The following is a 23,191-nucleotide window of genomic DNA, read 5'->3' as shown; positions in this document are numbered from 1 at the left end:
CTGGCCGATCCCGCCCGAATTGCACTGTATTCAAGCGATGCGGCCACGTCAGCCGAACAAACTAAAATATGGCGATAGAGGTGCCAAGGAGGTGTTGCATGCGCACTGATGTCACGGTTTCCATGGAGTTAGCCGGCGGGACGCAACGTTTTAACACCCTTAAAAAAATGGCCACCAAATTTTGCGTCGGGCGTGAACAGCACCCAGCGCCACTCCCAACCGCCCAACTCCCAGTTAGCACCCAACTCTGGCGTTATCAGCAGGCAGTAGCAACCCAATTTCCACCCCCAAGTCTTTCTATTTAGATTGAGCTTTTCTTATTTCTACACTTATCTGCGCCCTACAAGGAAAATTTAGGTTCGTCCCCCTCCTTGGGCTGCACCTCTCTTCCCACTGCTCCCACTCCCCCACCGCCATCCCTCCCCCCCCCCCCCCCCCAATCCCGCTCCGCTCGACTTACCTGAAGCGGCAAGGACCGTTTCATTGGTCCCTGCCAGCTATATCCTGCCACCCGACATTGTGGCCTCTGCTGGTTTTGGGTGGGAGCCTAACTGGGGCCATGTAGATGAGGCCTTGGGAGTTAAATTCACCTAGGCCTCACGTTGCCGTGGCAACGACGGACTGCCGCCCTCTTTGACCCCCTGCCAGCCCAAATTGGGGCTCTCAGTGCAGCACTGGGGGAGAGGTTCCAGCTGAACTGTCTGCCTACTCCGATCACAGTGAAAAATAATAACCCATGCACTATTCGAAGAAGAACGGAGTTCTCTTGGTGTCTTGGTGAATGTTTATCGCTCAACCAACACCACTAAAATGGTTTCCCAGCTCATTTATCTGCTTGCTGTTTGTGGGATCTTGCTGCGTTCAAATATGCTATCATGTTTGCCTATATTACAACAGTGACTACACTTCAAAAATGATTCAATGTTTATAAAGTGCTTTTAAGGCATCCTGAGAACAGTAAGGGCAAAAGAAGAAAAGAAAGAACTTGCATTTATATAGCACCTTTCCTGACCCAAAGCGCTTTACAGCCAATGAAGTACTTTTTGGAGTGTAGTCACTGTTGTGATGTAAGAAACGCGGCAGCTAATTTTGCACAAACAGCACTGTGATAACGACCAGATAATCTGTTTTTTGTTATGTTGATTGAGGGATAAATATTGGCCCCAAGACGCCGGGATAACTCCCCTGCTCCTCTTCGAAATAGTGCCGTGAGATATTTTATGTCTACCTGAGAGAGTAGACGGGGCCTCGGTTTAACGTCTCATCCGAAAGACAAACAAAAATGCAAGTTCTTCCTTCCGAATCACTAATTTTTGAGCTGCTTGCTTCAGGTTCCCAGGTCGCCCAAGTTTGGTACCTTCAGCAAATTTGATCACTTTACACTTGAGTTTCTGAGTTTAAGTCATTGATGTAAATGGGAAGCGGTAGTGGTTCTACCAACGTGCTCTGGGGCACCCAACTCAGCATCCCGCCCTGATGTAAACTCTTCTGGTGTCTTGGTGAACATTTATTGCTCAACCAACACCACTGAAGTCAGAAGGTTGTGGGTTTAAGTCCCACTCCACGGACTTGAGTACATAAATCTAGGCTGACACTCCCAGTGCAGTTGAGCGAAACCAGTGCGAGTCGCATTGACCATGTGTCTGTTTACAATTCATCCATTTACCTTCTATATGAAAAAGAACGAAAGACTTGCATTTCTATAGAGCCTATCACTACCACCGGATGTCTCAAGATGCTTTACAGCCAATGAAGTACTTTTGGAGTGCAGTCACTGTTGTAATGTGGGAAAACGCGGCAGCAAATTTGCGCACAGCAAGCTCCGACAAACAGCAATGTGATAATGACCAGATAATCTGTTTTAGTGACGTTGATTGAGGAATAAATATTGGCCAGGACACCAGGGATAACTCCCCCTGCTCTTCTTCAAAATAGTGCCATGGGATCTTTTACGTCCACCTGAGAGAGCAAATGGGGCCTCGGTTTAATGTCTCATCCAAAAGACGGCACCTCCGACAGTGCAGCGCTCCCTCCGCAATAAATGTTCCTGATTAACCCTGGGATATTTTTCCTATTTTTGGCTGTAAAAGCACTTTGAGACATCTGGTGTTCGTGAAAGGTGCTATATAAATGCAAGCCTTTCTTTTCTTTCTTTCTGACAAGTACTTGTATCTTTCTACCCTGCAGCCAGTTTCTGAACCATTCCCAGGGTTTACCTGGAATCCTCACAGCTCTGAATTGGACTAAAAGCCTTTCATGTGGAACTTGATCAAATGCCTCCTGGACGTCGACATGCATTATATTGTCCAGCTATCCATTGTCCCCTTGGACTGCTGCTTCAGCAAGGAAGTTGAGGTCACCAGTTGGATAGAATCTTCCCTTTCTCAATCCGCATTGCACAGCTTACTAAGATACTACTATGCATATACTCTTCAAAATTTCTCCTGCTAGTTAATTCCATTCTTGTGCATGTAATGGAGTTACGACGAAGGGGGAGAAATTTGGCACTTATTTTCAAAAGTTGAAAAAAATTAGTGCCAGGCACACATGACTTTTAAAAACATTCAGGGTTTGCGCGCCAGGAAGGGAGTGGAGCGCTAAATCAAGCCGTCCGCTTCCTTCCTGGAGCGCAACAGGATGCAGGAGGGCCGTTCGGTGTGCAGCACTGCCACGATCGCAGGCTCCTCCCCTCCCTTAAAGGCAAGGGCCGTCGCTGCAGGCTCGGCATTGGGACCGAGCGGTGAGCTGCTCCCCGAGGGCAGCCGCGATCAGTCCCACGCACGGCAGCAGAGCGCCGGGCTGATCGATCGCGGCGGCCGAAGAGGAATCTACCGTCAAAAAAAAGAAACAATGTTTTTTGAATTTTTTTTCCTCACCTCGCCTTTAACTTTCATCACTGACCCCCCCCCCCCCCCCCCCCCACGCCACCCCCTCCCCAAAGTGCCCTGCCTCCCCGATCAACGCCCTCCTGCAGCTGCCGGTGTTTTCGCCTGGCGATGTTGCAGGGGGGGGGGGGGGCGGAACCATCCGGAGGGGCGGGGGGGGGACACACGACCAGGGCAGTGCGCACGGTGATGATGTCATGATCGACGGGCGAAGATCGGGACGCAACATCCTGCCGCCGCCACAAACCTCCTGCCGAATTTAGCGGGAGTCGGGAGGCGATAACGGGAGGTGCTGAGGAGGCCAATTTCTCGGCCAAAGGCTCTGTAATTGTCTGTACTTGTCATACCCCGCATTTTTGAGTAAGTGTTCCACACACTAGCCTGTTTCCAATCTGCTGGTGCTTTCTCAACGTGCAATGACTCCCTTATTGTGGCTGTCAGCACCTCGCAAATATTCTCCTTACTCTCCCAGTACTTTAGGATTAATTATTCCCGGTGATTTGTTTCTGTTGAGCCCTCTTTAGCTCCTTTAGGGCATCCATCTCATTTATATCATCATCACCGAGTTTGCTTAGGTTGGCGTGTTGCTCCTGGCTCCCTAGTGAATACTCAAAAATAAATTCTTTCATTTATTCATTCTTTCTTTCTTTCTCTTTCTTTTTTCTTTGCCTCTTTCTCTCTCTCTTTCTCTTTTGCTTACATTCTTTTTTGCTTTCTTTCTTTTTCTCTTTCACTCTTTCTTTCTTTCCCTCTCTTTTTTCTTTCTCTCTTTCTCTCTCTTTCTCTCTCATTCTCTCTTTCTTTCTTTCTCTCTTTCTTTCTCTCTCATTCTCTCTTTCTTTCTTTCCTTCTCTCTTTCTTTCCTTCTCTCTTTCTCTCTTTCTTTCTCTCCTTCTCTCTTTCTTTCTTTTCTTCTCTCTTTCTCTCTTTCTTTATCTCTTTCTTTCTCTCCTTCTCTCTTTCTTTCTTTCCTTCTCTCTTTCTCTCTTTCTTTCTTTCTTTCTTTCTCTCTTTCTTTCCTTCTCACTTTCTTTCTTTCCTTCTCTCTCTCTCTCTTTCTTTCCTTCTCACTTTCTTTCTTTCCTTCTCTCTCTCTCTCTTTCTTTTCTTTCCGATGTTTTGCACTTGTGTTTCTCCCCTGCTACCATGCCCCTTTTCCCTAGGCCTCCTGCATTTCTGAACACCCTTTTAACGCAAGGTACTAAGGAGGCCAATTTCTAGGCCAAGGGCTCTGTAATTGTCTGTGCTTGTTATACCTCCCATTTTTGAATATGAGTTCCACACACTAGCCTGTTTGCAATCTGCTGGTGCTTTCATAATGTGCAATGACTCCCTTATTGTGCACATCTACCTTCCCGATTAATTTGCTTCTGAATGTTTATATATTCATTCTCGTGAACCCTTTCTCTCTATAGAATTTGTAGAGATAATCTTTCCTCGCTATATCGCTTTGTCAATCTATTTTTGGTCAAGTCATCTAATTTTTCTAAAGCACTAGAATATTTTGCTATTTATTTTCTACAATTCCGTGTTGACCTATTTCGATAAAGGATTCCTTCAATCTTCTTCCTTTTGGTGTCTGTCATTTGTCAGATACTGAATGTTAAATGGGCATCTCGGAATGTTATTCTCAAAGAGGTGTGACACATTTATACTTAGCGAGGTTCAAAATACTGATTAGAAGTGATCGCGAGTCTAATTTGGATAGAAGGCCTGCTTCACTTTATTCGTGGTGCTGTCCTTTGCTGGGGGAGGGGGTTGTAGACGTTCAGGTGGGATTGGTCTTTCTCTAATGTCGGCAGTCTCTGCAAGACAAGACACTTACTGATGCAAGAATATATCTGAAAGTTCCCGATTATTCCCAACTTTCATCGCTCCACCATCGGCGGCCGTGCCTTCTGCTGCCGAGGACCAAAGCTCTGGAATTCCCTCACTAAACCTCTCTCTCGCTTTAAGACCCTCCTTAAAACCTACCTCTTTGACCAAGCTTCAGGTCACGCATCCTAATATCTCCCCACGTGTCTCGGTGTCAAAGTTCATTTGATAATCGCTCCCGTGGGGCACCTCGGGGGAGTTTAACCACCTCAAAGGCGCTACATGAATGCGGGTTGGTGTTGTGATATTGTCGCGAATGCTAACTCCGAATCGCATCCCCGTCTTTAGCCAGACAGGGAGGAAAAGAGGGAGGCGGAGCACAGGGGAGGGCGGGATCGCCACGGGCTCGGATGTTTTGATTGGCTGGTGATGAGAGTCGGAAATCCGGCAAGGAGGCGGGGCGAATTTGGCCCCGGGCTGCTCCCGTTCCATTGCCGCAGCTTCGGTGGGGGTTTACCGGGAGCCTTGCCCCCGACGTCTCGGCGATGGAGCGGGAGAGGCCTGCAGCAAATTGACCCGCAAAAAAAAACCTAGCACCCCCCCCACATTGTGAGACACAGAAACAAGTGGAAAAATAGCCTTTTAATTCACCAACCCTCCTCCCATCGCCCCCGTAGACTTTTAGCCTCCTGATTACAAGATAGAAATCTCCGATATTTCACTCAAAAACTGGACAGGGAGTGCTGACGACCCATTGACTTTGTGCGAGCCCTATTGTAAATCCGATGGTAATATATTTCACCCTCCCCCCTCCCCCGGGGCCACAAGGCCCCAAAGCCTAGACCCACAGTAGCCCACAGAGGGCTCACATTCAAACTCACCCCAGCCAGGCTCAATGAGCTTGGCGTGTACGTACCGTGCATGCGTGTGGTTTTTTTTTCCCCCAAGGACTTTTCACTGTGATCTCAGTTCGGCTCTGGATTGCCATTAACGAGTTGACGTTCCACTTTAAGCCCATCCCAGTTTTCTGTTCTGCTGCCAGCACATTCGGGCCTGGATTTTCACGCAATAGTGTTCGACTTATGGGCTCTCTCCCAGCAACGCTCCCCCGGGCAACGACAGGAGCCAGAAATGAAGGACTCTGAAAGCTGTGCGATCTGTTGAGGTGGTTCAATTGCTACCTGACAATCCACATTAGTACCAAGTGACGGGTGGTTCTGTATATCCTAATGAGTTTGTAAAATCGCTGTGGTCAACGGCCCAAGGGGTTTTATTTCCTTCTTGTTGCTGGCAAGGCCGGCATCTATTCCCCCAGCCCCCCAGTCGCTCGAGTACAACTGAGTGGCTTGCTCGCAATCTAGGCCTCATCAGAGTCAACCAGGTCGGTGTGGGTCTGGAGTCACGTGTAGGCCAGACCGGGTAAAAGTCGGTCGTCTTCCTTCCCTGAACCGCATTCAAATTCTCAAGCCGTCACGGAGGGACCTTCCCCCCCCCACCCCACGTTCTCCCGGACTATTAGTCCACATCTCCAGGTTGCAAGTCCAGTAATGCAAGCCGTCCCCAGGAGGCGAGGCAGCAGAGGTGGAGAAAGAAAGCAGGGATCTGATCGATTCTAATGGCTCCCAGCATTGAAGCACTGTGACAAAGGCCATCAAAGGACAGGTCAAGAAACGGCCCAAGAGTTGCATACGAGCATAAACAAGGCAAATGGGACTGTTTGCATTGGTAAAGACCTTTAAAGAAGCGACACATTTTGGAGATGCGTTTTTCATGTTAAAAACTTCACCCTGTCAACAGGAAGTGGGCAGATTTGTATTTCTGTTCTGCGAACAATGTTTCCAATTACAGGCTGCCGCGGCCACGAGCAGTTTACGTGCTGTTTAGTCTTTGAAATTGGGGGCGCTTTGAGGAGGGTCAGAGGGTTCCTGTCGAAGTCAGGAAACCAGCTCTTGAGTTGCTCAATTTGGGGTTTATCAGGAGCTCAGCACCCTCGATGGCTGGGTTGAGAGGTCGAATGGAGAAGTGATCCCCGCGGACCTTGAGGTATCGCTGGTCTGGGCTGGGTTAGATTTTCACAACTGGGGCAGCGCTGGGATAGGGAGCAGAATTTCAACACCGACTCCGAGTCGCTATCCTGTGACTCCCTCCATCCCCAGCTTCAAACCTCCCCCCTCTCCCCTGTTGAAATGCTCGTGTGTTTATGTGGTGGGTGTAATGTCTCATGGTTTCTTTGCTTAAGAATTCATAGCAACTCATTGCTGCTATTCAGAACTACAACAAATTAGAACGATTATAGAATTAAGAACTATTAAGAACGAGTTGGTTTATCAGCAAAAGGTTTAATAATCACACTACACATGACAAGTTCACCCACCAGGCTCACAGCCACATGCCTCATCGTGGATCCCCTGAACCCAATTGGCCGGGGTTTTATTGAGTCTCGCGAACATCACGTGACTGGCTAAGCCACGCCCAACTCAACAGCTCTTCCCGACCCGTGAGCGTCCTCACAGGTGCATACCTTACAGTTGCGGGGTCTGAGGACAGGATGAGGCCTTGGTTGTGACGCCCCACGCTGTCGAACAGCCGGCCTGCGTGGACGCGCGGATGAAGAAGTGGTCGGGGCTGGAATTGCGTAGAGGGAGGGCGGGCGGGCGGGGAGCACTGAAGGTGGCTGCAGCCTGCGGGAAAAAAAAACCTCCCCCGGCCGAATTCAGCACCGACAGGAAAAGAGGAGCGGGAATCGGCAGATGAGCCCCCCCAGCCTGCGGACAGCATCTCCAGGGCTGTGTCACAATGTGGGAGGCCCAGCACGAGAGCAGGCGGCTTTGGCAGAACACTTGCGATCCTGTTGTTGGGTTCCGGGGCTAACACCAGCGAGCTGACGCGCCGAAGGTCTGGCACTCCGCCACAAAGCTTCGCCGCCCCGCTGCCGTGCGCGCCCGGTGAGTGAAGCCACGCACTGCAACCGCGCACGCGGCTTAAAAGAAAAAGTGTCCCCTCCGAACTCCGAACGTTACAGAACCGCCCAGTCTCGATGCTGCAGACCTCGGCTGGCTCCAATCTAACTGAATAAAACATCGGCTTCGATAAACTGACTGGGGTGGGGGGAAAAAAAACGCATTTTTAAACCGGGTTTTGACAAGGAGAAGTCAGCGCCTTCAAATGCAAGTCAAATTCACAATTGCCAGCTATCTCCTTCCAAGCATCTTCCCCTTTCTTCCAATATATGAATTAGAAAGCCAAGATACAGATCTAATATAGCGGCTCTACAGTGAAAACCAGATGCTACTCTTAATTTATAATGAATGAGATTAAAAATGCCTGTATGTGTATATATTTTTAATAAGTTTGTCGACTTTCCAGTTATAGGAACCAAACCAGCTTGAAATTGTGATGTATTTGCTTCATGGGTTCTTTGTTTAAGAATTCATAGCAACATATTGCTATTAAGAACTAATTAGTTTATTAACAAAAGGTTCAACAATCACACGACACACTACCAGTTCGTCCACCAGGCTCACAACCACCTGCCCCATCGTGGATCCCCCGAACCCAACTGGCTGGGGTTTTATTGAGTCTTGTGAACATCACGTGACTGGCTAAGCCACTCCCAACTCAACAGCTCTACCAACCTGTGGGCATCCTCACAGGGGCATACATTACAGGATTGAAGACAGAACGAGGCTGGAATTTGATACGGCGGGCGTGCTGTGAAGAGGTTAATGTTTCAGATGGAGAGCCTTGCTCAGAAAATGCCGAGCAGTTTGATCAATCTTACGGGGGGCGCGGGGGGGGGGGGGGGGGTGGGGGGTGGGGGAGGTGAACACGGGCTGCCAAGAGCGGGAAGGCGAACAGCGGCAGAATTCCCGCAGCCGCTGCAAGCGCGACCTTTTTTAAAATGTGCCCACGATGCTTCGGAAATAGGTTTCAAAAGCGTGTGCTCAACAGTTCAATTGGAGATACTCAACAGAGGAAATCGCCGCAAGCATATGTGCAACCGATTGGCCGATCGTGGGCCGTGCGTACAATTGCCGTCGCTTGAGGAGATCGAGCCCATTCGAATAACTGTCTGGGACCCTGGTCGGGTCGCCAATTTGAGTTGGACGTATTTCTGGAGGTTTCATCACATGACCTCCCTCCTCCAACTGTCCTGCCCAAATTGCCTTTTCCCCTTCCTTTTCTCCGATAGTTTAATAACTGATAAATAAAAGTATTCAAAGTAAATAAAAAACAAACATTTTTTTAATGATTCCCCCTCCCCGACCAGGTATTGCTTGTCGCAGTGCCCAGAAGATTAATCTTTAATTCCTGGAAACTCAATCCTGAAGGGATGGCAACCCCCGGTTCATTGCTCATGGGTTGCCAAGGGCACCAAGGTTTGAATGTTCGCTGCCAGTGAAGTCTTGGGGGTTGGGGGTTGAGGGTGGGGGGGCGGGGGGGGGGGGTTGTTTAATTATGAGGTGGTCACATCAGTTAAATGCAATCTGGGGACAAATGAGCACGGGACGTGCACCAGCCTGCAGACCCATTGGCACTTGCTGCTGCACTGGAGCCCGACGGCCATCTTGAGCACCTTGTAGGCTTCAGGCCTTTTGGGCCTAACGATACAGGCAGTGGGATGGCCCACTGTCGTAAGGAGTGGTCCAATGGTGACCGGAGGAATTCCTATCCCCAGAAATCACTCCTTAAAAACACTGTGGGGGCAACTATCGGATGATGTTCAAAGTTTATGGGGTATTAGACTCTGCAAATTCAGGTAATAAATGTCCAAACTTTATTTTGAGACCTATGCCGGTTTACAAAACCAATTCGGACACTGCCAAAAGATGTGGATGTCAGCAAGACACGCTGACTGTTTCACTTGCCTGTAGCTAACGTGCTTGTCAGTGAGCGGCACTGATTACAGTTGGTGTTGTTCCGAGTGTTCGAAGCTGGTGACAATGGTGCCAGCGAAGGTGGGTGAGCAGATTGGTTTTCCAATAATGGTTTCGCTATGAAACCCCCCCTTAATAAAGCAGTGAAGTGGAACGTATTGTTTGGAAAAAAGCAGCAAACAGTGTTTTCCCCCGTCCCGGGCCTACATTGATTGGGTTGCAGAACCAGACCAGTCGTCATGGCAACAGGTAAGACTGCCACCGAGGTCCTTGCGGCCTTCTGCCACCTCTTCTGCAGGATGTCACAGCGCCTGCCAACATACAAGTGTGATGGTTGTGCGAGTCAGTGGTGGATATTCCCGAGAGCCCATAGGTTCAGCACTCGTTAAATTCCGGTCTGAATGGCACTCAGACTAGACTCTGTTTAAATCATGTTTAACTGGTTCTGTATGGAATTTTTTTCTGTAAAAAGAAAACACTCTCTGTTTCACTTTGAATTGCAAGTAATCTTTCCTGAATTCTGTACTTAATAAATCTATTTCTATATTTGCAATAGATTTGCTATAAAACATTACCAAATGAAACGGTCTCCATTGCTTTCTTGATGCGACCATTGTGGTTACTTGGTTCACCACAGTCACCGGGAGTGGAGGTTCAACTTAGCGACAAGTTTTGAGGCAACGTTAGTTGGTGATCTCGGATCACGTAACAGGGCGGGCCGTGAGAAGGCTGCCGTCATCCACCTAAAATATAACATTTCCCTGACAGCGGAGGCAGCTCGAGCCTGGAGCAGCTGGAGTGAGATTTTAAACATCACCGTCTCTCTGACAATGGGGCAGCTCGAACCTGGAGCAGCTGGAGGGAGATTTTAACCATCAACGTCTCCCTGACAACGAGGGCAGCTCGCGTCTGGAGCAGCTGGAGGTAGATTTAAACATCAGCATCTTCCTGACAGCGGAGGCAGCTTGAGCCCGGAGCAGCTGGAGGGAGATTTAAACATCAGCGTCTCCCTGACAACGGAGGCAGCTCGAGCCTGGAGCTATTACAGGTCCCATCAAGGGGACAAAATAAGAAATAAAAAGTAATACAGTTATGACATCACAAGGATGGAGGACAGTGATTGGTTCTTCCAGATTAATTGAATCACTGGACAGAGAATGAATCTTAAAGATAGCTAATAACTGATTTAATTTGATTCAATTGCTGATTTTCTAATTTTAGCTTAATTTATAATTATAGTATATATTATTTAATTTTGTTTAATTATAATTAATCTTTATTATACTGATTTTACTATTGTATATTCCTTATTGTATTATTTACAATGTCATTTGAATTTAATTTATTCTTAGTTTTTTCACCTGTGTCTATCTGCGAGCGGATTTTGGCTGCCGCTTCGGACCCAAGCCTTAAACCTCTTTTACACTTTGTTCTCACGCTTTTTCTCTCTCTCCCTCAATGGTCAATATCTAACGTGTTGTAAAATTGTTGTGAAGCACCTTGGGATGTTTTACTACGTTAAAGGCGCTATATAAATAAAAGTTATTATTATATGAACACGTGGCTGGAAAGTTGGTGCAGTAGGGAGGACTTTAAATTCTTGAGGCATTGTGACCGCTGCTGGGGGAGATGGGACCTGTACAAACCGGACAGGTTGCACCTCAACAGTGCCGGGACCAATATCCTCGCGGAGGGTTTTGCTACTGCTGTTGGGGAGAGTTTAAACTGGCTTGGCCTGGGGATGGGAACCTGAGAACGAATTCAAAAGGGAAGGAAGTAAAGCAGAAATTGGATAGCAATAATCTAGAAAGCAAATCTGTAAGACAGAGGAAACAGGGCTTAGTATGCAGTGAGCAAGGAGGTCTTCCTGTGCTGAATGGTATATACTTTAATGCAAGGAGTATAGCGAATAAGGCGGATGAGCTGTGAGCACAGGAGTATGATATTATAGCCATTACAGAAACATGGCTGAAAGAGGGGCAGGTTTGGCAGATCAATATTCTTGGTTACAGGATTTTTAGACTAGATAGAGAGGAGGATAAAAAGGGGGGGTCGGGGTTGTGATACTGATTAAAGAAACTATTACAGCGGTGAGGAGGGATGATATGTTAGAGGGTTCATCAAATGAGGTCATATGGGTCGAATTGAAAAATAAAAAAGGGGCGATCACACGCTGGGAGTGTATTATAGACCTCCAAACAGTGGAAGGGAGATAGAGGAGCAAATATGTAGCAAATTGTTGCTGTCCAAAAACCATAGGGTAGTAATGGTAGGGGATTTTAACTATCCAAATATTGATTGGGCCAAATTTAGTGTGAAGGGTATAGAGGGTGCGGAATAGTTGAAATACATTCAAGAGAACTTTTTTAGTCAGTATGTAGCAAGTCCAGTACGAGAGGGGGCGGTCTGGGATTTAGTTTTGGGGAATGAAGCTGGGCAGGTTGAAGGGGTATTAGTGGGAGAACACTTGGTGCCAGTGACCATAATTCAGTCAGATTCAAGTTGATTATGGATAAGGACAAGAATAGGCCTGGAATAAAAGTTCTGAATTGGGGAAAAGCTAATTTTGCTAAGTTAAGGAGTGATTTGGAAACAGCTACTTGTGGGTAAATCAGTGTTGGATTAGTGGGAGGCATTTAAGGAGGAGATCTGGAAGGCTTAGGCCAAACATGTGCCCTTAAAGAATAAGACTGGGAAAAATAATTCTAGAGCCCCCTGGATGTCTAGAGGCTTACAGGGGAGGATTAAGAAAAAAAGGGATGCTTATGTCACATATCAACGGCTAAATACTTTAGAATCTTTAGAGGAATATAGAAAGTTAAAAGGCAAAATTAAAAAGGATATTAGGAATGCTAAGAGAGAGCACGGGAAATTCTTGGCCAGTAAAATTAAGGAAAACCCTAAGATGGTCTATAAATATACTAAGAGTAAGAAGGTAACTAAGGAAAGGGTAGGGGCTATTAGAGACCAGGAGGGTAATCTTTGTGTGGAGGCAGAAGATGTTGGGAGGTTTCTTAACGAATACTTTGCATCTGTTTTCACAAAGGAAAGGGGCAATGCAGATACTGCTATCGAGGAGGAGTGTGATATTCTGGATGAAATAAATATAGTGAGAGAGGAAGTATTAAGGGGTTTAGCAGCTTTGAAAGTAGATAAGTCCCCAGGCCCGGATGAAATGCATCCCAGGCTGTTGAGCAAAGTAAAAGAGAAAATAGCAGAGGCCTTGACCATCATTTTCCAGTCCACTTTGGATCTGGACATGGTGCCGGAGGATTGGAGGACTGCTAATGTAGTACCCCTATTTAAGAAGGGAGAAAGAGATAGGCCGAGTAATTACAGGCCTGTCAGCCTAATCTCAGTGGTGGGAAAATTATTGGAAAAATCCTGAAAGACTGGATAAATCTGCATTTGGAAAGGCAAGGATTAATTAGGGACAGTCAGCATGGATTTGTTAAGGGAAGATCATGTCTGATTAACATGATTGAATTTTTTGAGGAGGTAACCAAGAGGGTCGATGAGGGTAGTGTGTACGATGCAGTATATATGGACTTTAGCAAAGCTTTTGACAAGGTCCCACATGGTAGACTGGTCATGAAGGTTAAAGCTCATGGGATCCAGGGCAAAGTGGCAAATTGGATCCAAAGTTGGCTTGGAGGTAGGAAGCAAAGGGTAATGATTGATGGATGTTCTTGTGACTGGAAGGATGATTCCAGTGGGGTTCCGCAGGGCTCAGTACTAGGACCCTTGCTTTTTGTGGTTATATATCAACAATTTAGATTTGAATAGAGGGAGTATGATTAAGAAGTTTGCAGACAACACTAAAATTGGCTTTGTGGTTGATAATGAAGAGGAAAGTCATGGGCTGCAGGAGGATATCAATCTATTGGTCAGGTGGGCAGAGCAGTGGCAAATGTAATTTAATTCAGAGAAGTGTGAGGTGATGCACTTTAGGAGGGCTAATAAGGTAGGCCACTTAAGAGTGTAGATGAACAAAAGGGACCTTGGAGTGCTTGTCCACAGATCCCTGAAAGTAGCAGGCTAGGTGGATAAGGTGGTTAAGAAGGCATACGAAATGCTTGCCTTTATTGGTTGAGGCATAGAATATAAGAGTGGTGGATTATGCTTAAATTATATAATACTTTGGTTAGACCACAGCTGGAGTATTGCGTGCAGTTCTGGTCGCTGTATTATAGAAAGGAGTTGATTGCACTTGAGAGGGTGCAGAGGAGATTTACTAGAATGCTGCCTGGAATGGAGAATCTTAGTTATGAGGACAGATTGGATAGGCTGGGTTTGTTCTCATTGGAACAGAAGAGGTTGAGAGGAGACCTCATTAAGGTGTGCAAAATATTGAGGGGCCTGGACGTAGTGGGTATTAATGGTCTAATTCCATTGTGGCGGATGGGTCTATTATGAGGGGGCATAGTTTTAAGGTGGTTGGTGGAAGGTTTAGAGGGGATTTGAGGAGGACTTCTTTACGCAGAGGGTTGTGGGGATCTGGAACTCTCTGCCTGGAAGAGTGGTGGATGCAGATACCCTCACCACTTTTAAGAGCGGGTTGGATGCGCACTTAAAGTGCAGTAACCTGCAGGATTACGGACCGAGAGCTGGTAATTGGAATTAGACTAGATGACCTTTTGTGGACGGAACAGATATAATGATAAGTACTGTAGAGAATAGAATATGGCCAGGGTGACCTGGATAGGTTGGAGAGGAATTTTCCCAGATTTTTTCTCCCTAAATTGGCCTAGGTTTTTATCTGTTTTTTGCCTCTCCCAGGAGATCACATGGCTCCGGTTGGGGTGGAGTGTAGAATGTTTTGGTATAAGGGGTGTCGCAGTTGTGGTGAGACGGACTGGTTGGGCTGGGTGCTCTTTACCTTTCTGTCATTGTTCATAGGTTTATATGTAACCTTCAGGGCTGCTGATCAAGGACTGTGTGGCTCTTTATCGGCTGGCGTGGACACGATGGGCCAAAATGGCCTTCCTCTGCGCTATAAATTTCTAGGTTTCTATGTTCTATTAATATTATTATAATAGGAATGACCAAGCAGTCATACTCCAATGTGCAGTGTATTTGCTTCATGGACTCTTTGCTTAAGAATTCACAGCTGCACATTTACTGTAAAAAACTAGCTGGTTTATTCGCAAAGGTTTAACAATCAAACTGAACATGACCAGGTATAGGAGCAGGGAGGTCTTACTGCAGTTGTACAGGTCCTTGGTGAGGCCACACCTTGAATATTGTGTTCAGTTTTGATCTCCTAATCAGAGGAAGGACGCGCTTGCTATTGAGGGAGTGCAGCGAAGGTTCACCAGACCAATTCCCGGGATGGCAGGACTGACATATGAAGAAAGACTGTATTGGCTAGGCTTATATTCACTGGAGTTTAGAAGAATGAGAGGGGATCTCATAGAAACATATAAAATTATGACGGGATTGGACAGGTTAGATGCAGGAAGAATGTTCCCGATGTTGGGGAAGTCCAGAACCAGGGGTCACAGTCTAAGGATAAGGGGTAAGCCATTTAGGACCGAGATGAGGAGAAACTTCTTCACCCAGAAAGTGGTGAACCTGTGGCATTCTCTACCACAGAAAGTTGTTGAGCCCAGTTCGTTGGATATATTCAAGAGGGAGTTAGATGTGGCCCTTATGGCTAAACGGGATCAGGGGTAAGGAGAGAAGGCGGGAGTGGGGTACTGATCTGAAAGATCAGCCATGATCTTATTGAATGGTGGTGCAGGCTCGAAGAGCCGAATGGCCTGCTCCTGCACCTATTTTCTATGTTTCTATGTTTCTATGACCAGTTCATCCACCAGGCTCACAACCGCACGCCTCACCATGGAGAACCTGAACTCAATTGACCGGGGTTTTATTAAGTCTTGTGGAACATCACGTGACTGGCTAAGTCACAGTGCATCGGCTCCACAGGCCTGTGAGCATGCTCATAGGTACATATATTACGTAATGGATTGCTGAAAAATGATTGGCTGAAACAGATATTATCGGAGGAAAGATGTGGCTTTCTGATAGGTTGCTGACCGCGTGATTGATGAAGCAATTATATTGTCGTACAGAACAATAAAAATTAGTGGATATACTCAGCAGGTCAGGCAGTATCTGTGGAGGGAGAAACTGGGTTAGCATTTCACGTCGGTGACCTAATAATCGGCATATTGCCAATCGCGAGCTGCGGAAAAACGGTTTGACTTTTATCGAGGACCGGAGACCGAACGCGTCAGAAAACTGTCATCTTCAGTGCCTGGCCTGTGCTGATCGCAGCTGCATTGGAGATGTAAACGCTGCACTGGGCTTCAGTGCCTCTGTGCTAAGGAGGAAAGCAGCCAGCCAGGGTCCCGACTCCTGCTTGCAATCCGCTGGTGCCTCTGGCGAAGTCATCATCATAGACAGTCCCTCGAACGAGGATGACTTGCTTCCACATGAGTTCACAGATGTTTCAATGAAGAACCCGATGTTCCAGGTCCTGAACTCCAATTGAGGGGGTGGAAGATGCCTATGCGTGGATTTTTTTTAACGTGTGATGGCCGTTGCACATCAGCCACCACATGGGCTTGACAGAGCTCGGCCTTTATCCAGCGGCAAGGGTTAACCACGACGACTGGAGACCTGCTCTGCTGCACGGACCTAGTGCTCACACATATCGTAGTGTGGGCTGGGCCCGTGCTGCCACTGGGCCCTCGGCTCTTCTGGGCCCCGTACCCTCATTTACCGCTCCTCTGCCACAATCCCTCACCGCTCCTCCGCCACAAAAACACTCGCCGCACCTCCGTCACAATTCCTCGCCGCTCCTCCGCCACAAAACATTCGCCGAACCTCCGTCGCGATCACCCATCAAATCACAGCCACCATCCCGCATCGCTCCTCCGCCCCGATCACTCGACGCAAGTCTGCCACGGCCTTCCCGCTCCTCTGCTTTACCAGGGCCCCGCCGATGCTCCTGCCCATGCTCCAGCGGAGTACGCATGTGTAGGCCACCAGGTCAGTGCAGGGCGGGACTTGGATCTGAAGCCCTTCACAACCGAACAGCTAGCGAGGGGCAGCGCCTTAGATTATCTGCCGGCCCAAGCCAGGCACGGAAGGGGGGCAGGGGAGGGGGGACGGGTAGGAGGGGGAGGAGGGGCCACATTTACACGAGACCTGTTGAGCTGAGGAAACAGGCTGGGCGTTGCCGGGGGCAACTCGCCAGTGAATCTCGGGCCACCATGTCTCCGGCGTAGGTCGGTGGGTGGGGGAGGCGTGAGGCAATCAGGAGGGGGAAGGGCAATCGAGAGTGGGGGGAATGATGGAGGGGAGGGGGTTTGTGGCAATAGGGAGGGAGGGGTAATTGGGATAGAGGGGAAGCAATCAAGAGAGTGAGGGATGCGATTTGGAGGGTGGAGCGATCAGGAAGGGGCTGAACGGAAGCTAGCAAGGGTCTTTGGCATTGCAGTAGACCTGGGGTGGGGCGTCGCATAATCTTACACACAATGAGGTAAGCATTTTTTAAACAACTTACCCTTTTGGTGGTGGCCTTTAAGGACCGCTAATTAGGCCCCATGTTGACCAGATTTTCTTGAACGTAGCCAGCCCAGCATTCATGGCAGACCAGTTTTACAAAGGGAGCCACAAACAACTGTTCGGCCTTTTTGTAGATGTTCCATTGCTGTTTACCTGGTGTCTCACCAAGGTATGGTTTGCCCATCCTGCCATGTGTCAAAGAACTTGGCTTGCTAATCCTAAATCAGGCCTGACTAGAACATAAGAACATAAGAAATAGGAGCAGGAGTCGACCATTGGCCCCTTGAGCCTGCTCCGCCATTCAATAAGATCATGGCTGATCTGATCTTGGGCTCAGCTCCACTTCCCTGCCCGCTCCCAATAACCTCTTATTCCTTTATCGTTTAAGAAACAGTCTATTTCTGTCTTAAATTTGTTCAATGTCCCAGCTTCCACAGCTCTCTGAGGCAGCGAATTCCAACCCTCTGAGAGAAGAAAGTTCTCCTCATCTCAGTTTTAAATGGGAGGCCCCTTATTCTAAGATCATGCCCCCTAGTTCTAGTCTCCCCCATCAGTGGAAACATCCTCTCTACATCCACCTTGTCGAGCCCCCTCATAATCTTATACGTTTTGATAAGATCACCTCTCATTCTTCTGAATTCCAATGAGTAGAGGCCCAACCTACTCAACCTTTCCTCATAAGTCAACCCCATCAATCAATTTCTAATTTCCAGCATGAGTTTTCTCTGTTACCAACCATTTCCTTATAGGCTTTTGCCCTGCTCCCTTCATCTTTACCTCCAAACACAAGTGCGAGGAGCACATGAACTTCTTTATCACTGAGATTGAGGCCAATCTTTCAGCTGCCTCTGCCCCACCCCTCCCTTCCCCTCGCTCTCTAATCCCAACTTCCTCCAAGGTTCTCCCCAGCCCTAGTCCTGAACTTACTTCTTTGAACACCCAAAAATCTAGGCTGACACTCCCGGTGCAGTATTGAGGGAGTGCTGCACTGTCGGAGGTGCCGTCTTTCAGATGAGACGTTAAACCGGGGCCCCGCCCGCGCTCTCAGGTGGACGTAAAAGATCCCGCGGCACTATTTCGTAAAAGAGCAGGGGAGTTATCCCCGGTGTCCTGGAAATTTGTATCCCTCAATCAACATAACCAAAAAAACAAATGATCTGGTCATTATCACATTGCTGATGGTGGGAGCTTGCTGTGCGCAGATTGGCTGCCGTGTTTCCCACATTGCAACAGTGACTACACTCCAAAAAGGACTTCATTGGCTGTAAAGTGCTTTGGGACATCCGGTGGCTGTGAAAGGCGCTATATAAATCCAAGTCTTTCTTGTTTACTTTCTCTCCAATCTCTCCTCATGCCCACTCCAAATTCATCTTGTTCATGAGACCCACCTCTTGTTCTCTCAACCCTATTCGCGCTAAACTGCTGCCTACCCAACTTCTGCACCCGCTGCACCATGCTAGCTAATATCCCAAATGGTTTCCCATTCTCCGGTACCATCCCTCTCCATTTCAAGTCTGCCGTTATCACCCTTCTCCTCAAAAGGAACTCCCTCGAACCTTGCAAACGACCATCCTATCACCAACCTCCCTTTCCGCTCCAAACCCCTTCAACGTATTGTCGCATCCCAGATCCATGCCCATTGTTCCCGCAAATTAAAACAAATCTGTCAGATTTGGCTCCGTGGGTAGGCCTCTTGCCTCCGATTCGGAAGATAACGAGTGTGGTGGATAGAGGTGTACCGATGGATGTGGTGTATTTAGATTTCCAAAAGGCATTCGATAAGGTGCCACACAAAAGGTTACTGTAGAAGATAGAGGTACGCGGAGTCAGAGGAAATGTATTAGCATGGATCGAGAATTGGCTGGCTAACAGAAAGCAGAGAGTCGGGATAAATGAGTCCTTTTCGGGTTGGAAATCGGTGGTTAGTGGTGTGCCATAGGGATCGGTGCTGGGACCACAACTGTTTACAATATACATAGATGACCTGGAAGAGGGGACAGAGTGTAGTGTAACAAAATTTGCAGATGACACAGAGATTAGTGGGAAAGCGGATTGTGTAGAGGACACAGAGAGGCTGCAAAGAGATTAAGATAGGTTAAGTGAATGGGCTAAGGTTTGGCAGATGGAATACAATGTCGGAAAATGTGAGGTCATCGACCTTGGAAAAAAAAACAGTAAAAGGGAATATTATTTGAATGGGGAGAAATTACAACATGCTGCGGTGCAGAGGGACCTGGGGGTCCTTGTGCATGAATCCCAAGAAGTTAGTTTGCAGGTGCAGCAGATAATCAGGAAGGTGAATGGAATGTTGGCCTTCATTACGAGAGGGATAGAGTACAAAAGCAGGGAGGTCCTGCTGCAACTGTACAGGGTATTGGTGAGGCCCCACCTGGAGTACTGCGTGCAGTTTTGGTCACCTTACTTAAGGAAGGATATACTGGCTTTGGAGGGGGTACAGAGACGATTCACTCGGCTGATTCCGGAGATGAGGGGGTTACCTTATGATGATAGATTGAGTAGACTGGGTCTTTACTCGTTGGAGTTCAGAAGGATGAGGGGTGATCTTATAGAAACATTTAAAATAATGAAAGGGATAGACAAGATAGAGGCAGAGGTTGTTTCCACTGGTCGGGGAGACTAGAACTAGGGGGCACAGCCTCAAAATACAGGGGAGCCAATTTAAAACCGAGTTGAGAAGGAATTTCTTCTCCCAGAGGGTTGTGAATCTGTGGAATTCTCTGCCCAAGGAAGCAGTTGAGGCTAGCTCATTGAATGTATTCAAATCACAGATAGATCGATTTTTAACCAATAAGAGAATTAAGGGTTACGGGGAGCGGGCGGGTAAGTGGAGCTGAGTCCACAGCCAGATCAGCCATGATCTTGTTGAGTGGCGGAGCAGGCTCGAGGGGCTAGATGGCCTACTCCTGTTCCTAATTCTTATGTTCTTATGTTCTTATATGTTCAAGGCCCACTCCAGATCAGATAGACTGGCACTTCAGTGGTGTACTGAGGGAGCGCTACATTGTCAGAGGTACCGTCTTTCAGGTGAGACGTTAAACCGAGGACTCGTCTGCCCTTTCAGGTGGATGTAAAAGATCCCGAGGCACTATTTCAAGAAGAGCAGGCATCATGGCCAATATTTATCCTTCAACTAACACCTGAAAAATGGAATATCTGCTCATTTATTTCATTGCTATTTCTGGGAGTTGTTGCGTGTCCGGCATTGCAGCCATGACTTCAAAAGTACTTCATTGGCTGTGAAGCACTTGGGGACATCCTGAGCATGTGCGAAGCGCTGTATTCTATCTTCTTTTCTGCTTCTTTTTCCCTTCTTACTGTCCATTTCAACAACAACAACTTACATTTATATAGCGCCTTTAAAGTAGTGAAACATCCCAAGGGGCTTCACATGAGATAAAAAATTTGACACCGAGTCGCATAAGTAGAAATTAGGGCAGGTGACCCAGAGGTAGGTTTTAAGGAGGAAAGAGAGAAAGAGAGGCGGAGAGGTTTAGGGAGTTTAGCTTGGAGTCTAGGCAACAGAAGGCATGGCCACCAAAGGTGAGCGATTATAATCAGGGATGCTCAGGAGGGCAGAATTAGAGGAGCGCAGACATCTCGGGGCGTTGTGGGGCTGGAGGGGATTACAGAGATAGGGAGGGGCGAGGGCCATGGAGGGATTTGAAAACAAGGATGAGATTTTTGAAAACGAGGCGTTGCTTAACCGGGAGGCAATGTAGGTCAGCGAGCACAGGGGGGTGATGGGTGAGCGGGCCTTGGTGCGAGTTAGGACACGGGCTGCCGAGTTTTGGATCACCTCTGATTCATCATCATCATAGGCAGTCCCTCGGAATCGAGGAAGACTTGCTTCTGCTCTTAAAATGAGTCCTTACGCGGCTGAACAGTCCAATACGAGAGCCTCAGTCCCTGTCGCAGGTGGGACAGACAGTGATTGAGGGAAGGGGTGGGTGGGACAGGTTTGCCGCACGCTCTTTCCGCTGCCTGCGCTTGATTTCTGCACGCTCTCGGCGAGGAGACTCGAGGTGCTCAGCGCCCTCCCGGATGCTCTTCCTCCGCTTAGGGCGGTCTTTGGCCAGGGGCTCCCAGGTGTCGGTGGGGATGTTGCACTTTATCAGGGAGGCTTTGAGGGTGTCCTTGAAACGTTTCCTCTGCCCACCTCTAGTTAATATGAAGCTGGGAGCAGCAGGTTGAACAAAAGCTAGCGGGTTTTTGCATCCATGGTGGGGAGAGGATCGGCTGCTGCTCTCAGGCTGAAGTTCAACAACGTGATCAAGGGTAATGTGAAGTGAATTCTCTAGCTTCTCGTGACTTAAGAATATCAGGCTCTGTGGCTCGGGGCTGAGTAAATAATCCAGCTCCTGCATGCCAGCACTCTTGTTCCTCACCTTGTTGAGCACACATACAATCTCCAAGAATTGGACCCTATGGTGTTTTCAAAAAATAATCAGCTTTAGTGCCCGATTATAATTTTTATGAAGCATAACTACAAAATGGTAAGCAATCATTTCAGAATTACCACCAGCTTTTTCAATAACTGCTGAAGTGCATTGACGGGAGCGTCAGCTCAACGTTTGTAGCATCTGTTACAAAATATTAGCATCAAAGCTCGACAGCATCCAGAACAAGGCAGCCTACTCGATCGACACCCCATCCGCCACCTTCAACATTCACTCCCTCCACCACCGGCGCCCCCTGGCTGCAGTGTGCACCGTCTACAAGACGCAACTGCAGCAACTCGCCAAGGCTCCTTCGGCAGCACCTCCCAAACCCGCGACCTCTAGCCCCGAGAAGGACGAGGGCAGCAGGCGCACGGGAACACCGCCACCTCCAAGCTCCCCTCCAACGAGGAACGCCGCACTGTCAGAGGCACCGTCTTTCAGATGAGACGTTAAACCGAGGCCCCGTCTGCTCTCTCGGGTGGATGTAAAAGATTCCATGGCACTATTTCGAAGAAGAGCAGGGGGAGTTATCCCCGGTGTCCTGGGGCCAATATTTATCCCTCAATCAACATCACAAAAAAAAAACATTACCTGCTGATTATCACATCGCTGTTTGTGGGAGCTTGCTGTGCACAAATTGGCTGCCGCATTTCCCACATTACAACGGTGACTACACTCCAAAAGTACTTCATTGGCTGTAAAGCGCTTTGAGGTGCCCAGTGGTCGTGAAAGGCGCTATATAAATGCAAGTCTTCTTTCTGGGAAAGAATGGGCTAGACTATGAGACGATGCAATGATTTCAATACAGGGAGGATGAAGGAGAAGGAAGAGTGTGTGGAACTGTATAGTGGAGCCTCGGAAAAGCAAGAGAGGAACATTCAGAGGGCAAGGTGTAGTGTATGAAATGATACAATGAACTCCGTACTGTGAGCCAGTGACTAGATGTAACCTGCTCAGTGTTTAATGGCTTCCAGAAGTGAAGATACAAAGGTGAAGTTCAGGTTATATACCGGGCCCAGCACGAGTGTACCTATGACCCCAGGACCTCCGACGGTAGTGCCCCCTGGTGGTGGGCAGACCTTATGGGCATACATTACATAAGGGAAGCTCGGATGGAGCGAGATTCACACACCCAACTGTGCAGCCAACCTTATTTGTTTACAAGCACATGACGTGTTGTTGTAAATCGCAACACATTTAATTGAGGTTAACGGTGCGCCAGAAAGGCTCAACTACAATCTACTCAGCCCTTGACTACAAGGCTCTGCTCACGGTCCGCTGCCCTGTCAAAAAAAAAAACTGCTCCTCCGATGCCCTGAGAACCAACAGCTCGAAAGAACAGAGCTGGGTCAATAAACGGCCGAGAGTTTAGGCATACACAAGTAACTCAGTAAAATATAAGTGCCTCAAATGTAGTGGAAGACAAATCTATAACTGATATCAGGAAATTCATGACGCAAAGCAGCGATCGTTCCACGGAATAGACTCTCCGATAGAGTGGTGGAGGTGCAGAACCCTGACAACAACAACAGCTTGCATTTATGTAGCGTCTTTAACCAGCAAAACGTCGCAAGGCACTTCACACAAACGCGAGACTACTCACGGTCCGCTGCCCTTTCATGATGTCACTCGGTAG

Source organism: Pristiophorus japonicus, chromosome 19, assembly GCF_044704955.1.
Source record: "Pristiophorus japonicus isolate sPriJap1 chromosome 19, sPriJap1.hap1, whole genome shotgun sequence".
In the NCBI taxonomy this organism is placed as follows: Eukaryota; Metazoa; Chordata; class Chondrichthyes; family Pristiophoridae; genus Pristiophorus; species Pristiophorus japonicus.
The sequence above is the reverse complement of the archived record's forward strand: the minus strand, read 5'-3'. Positions refer to the sequence as shown.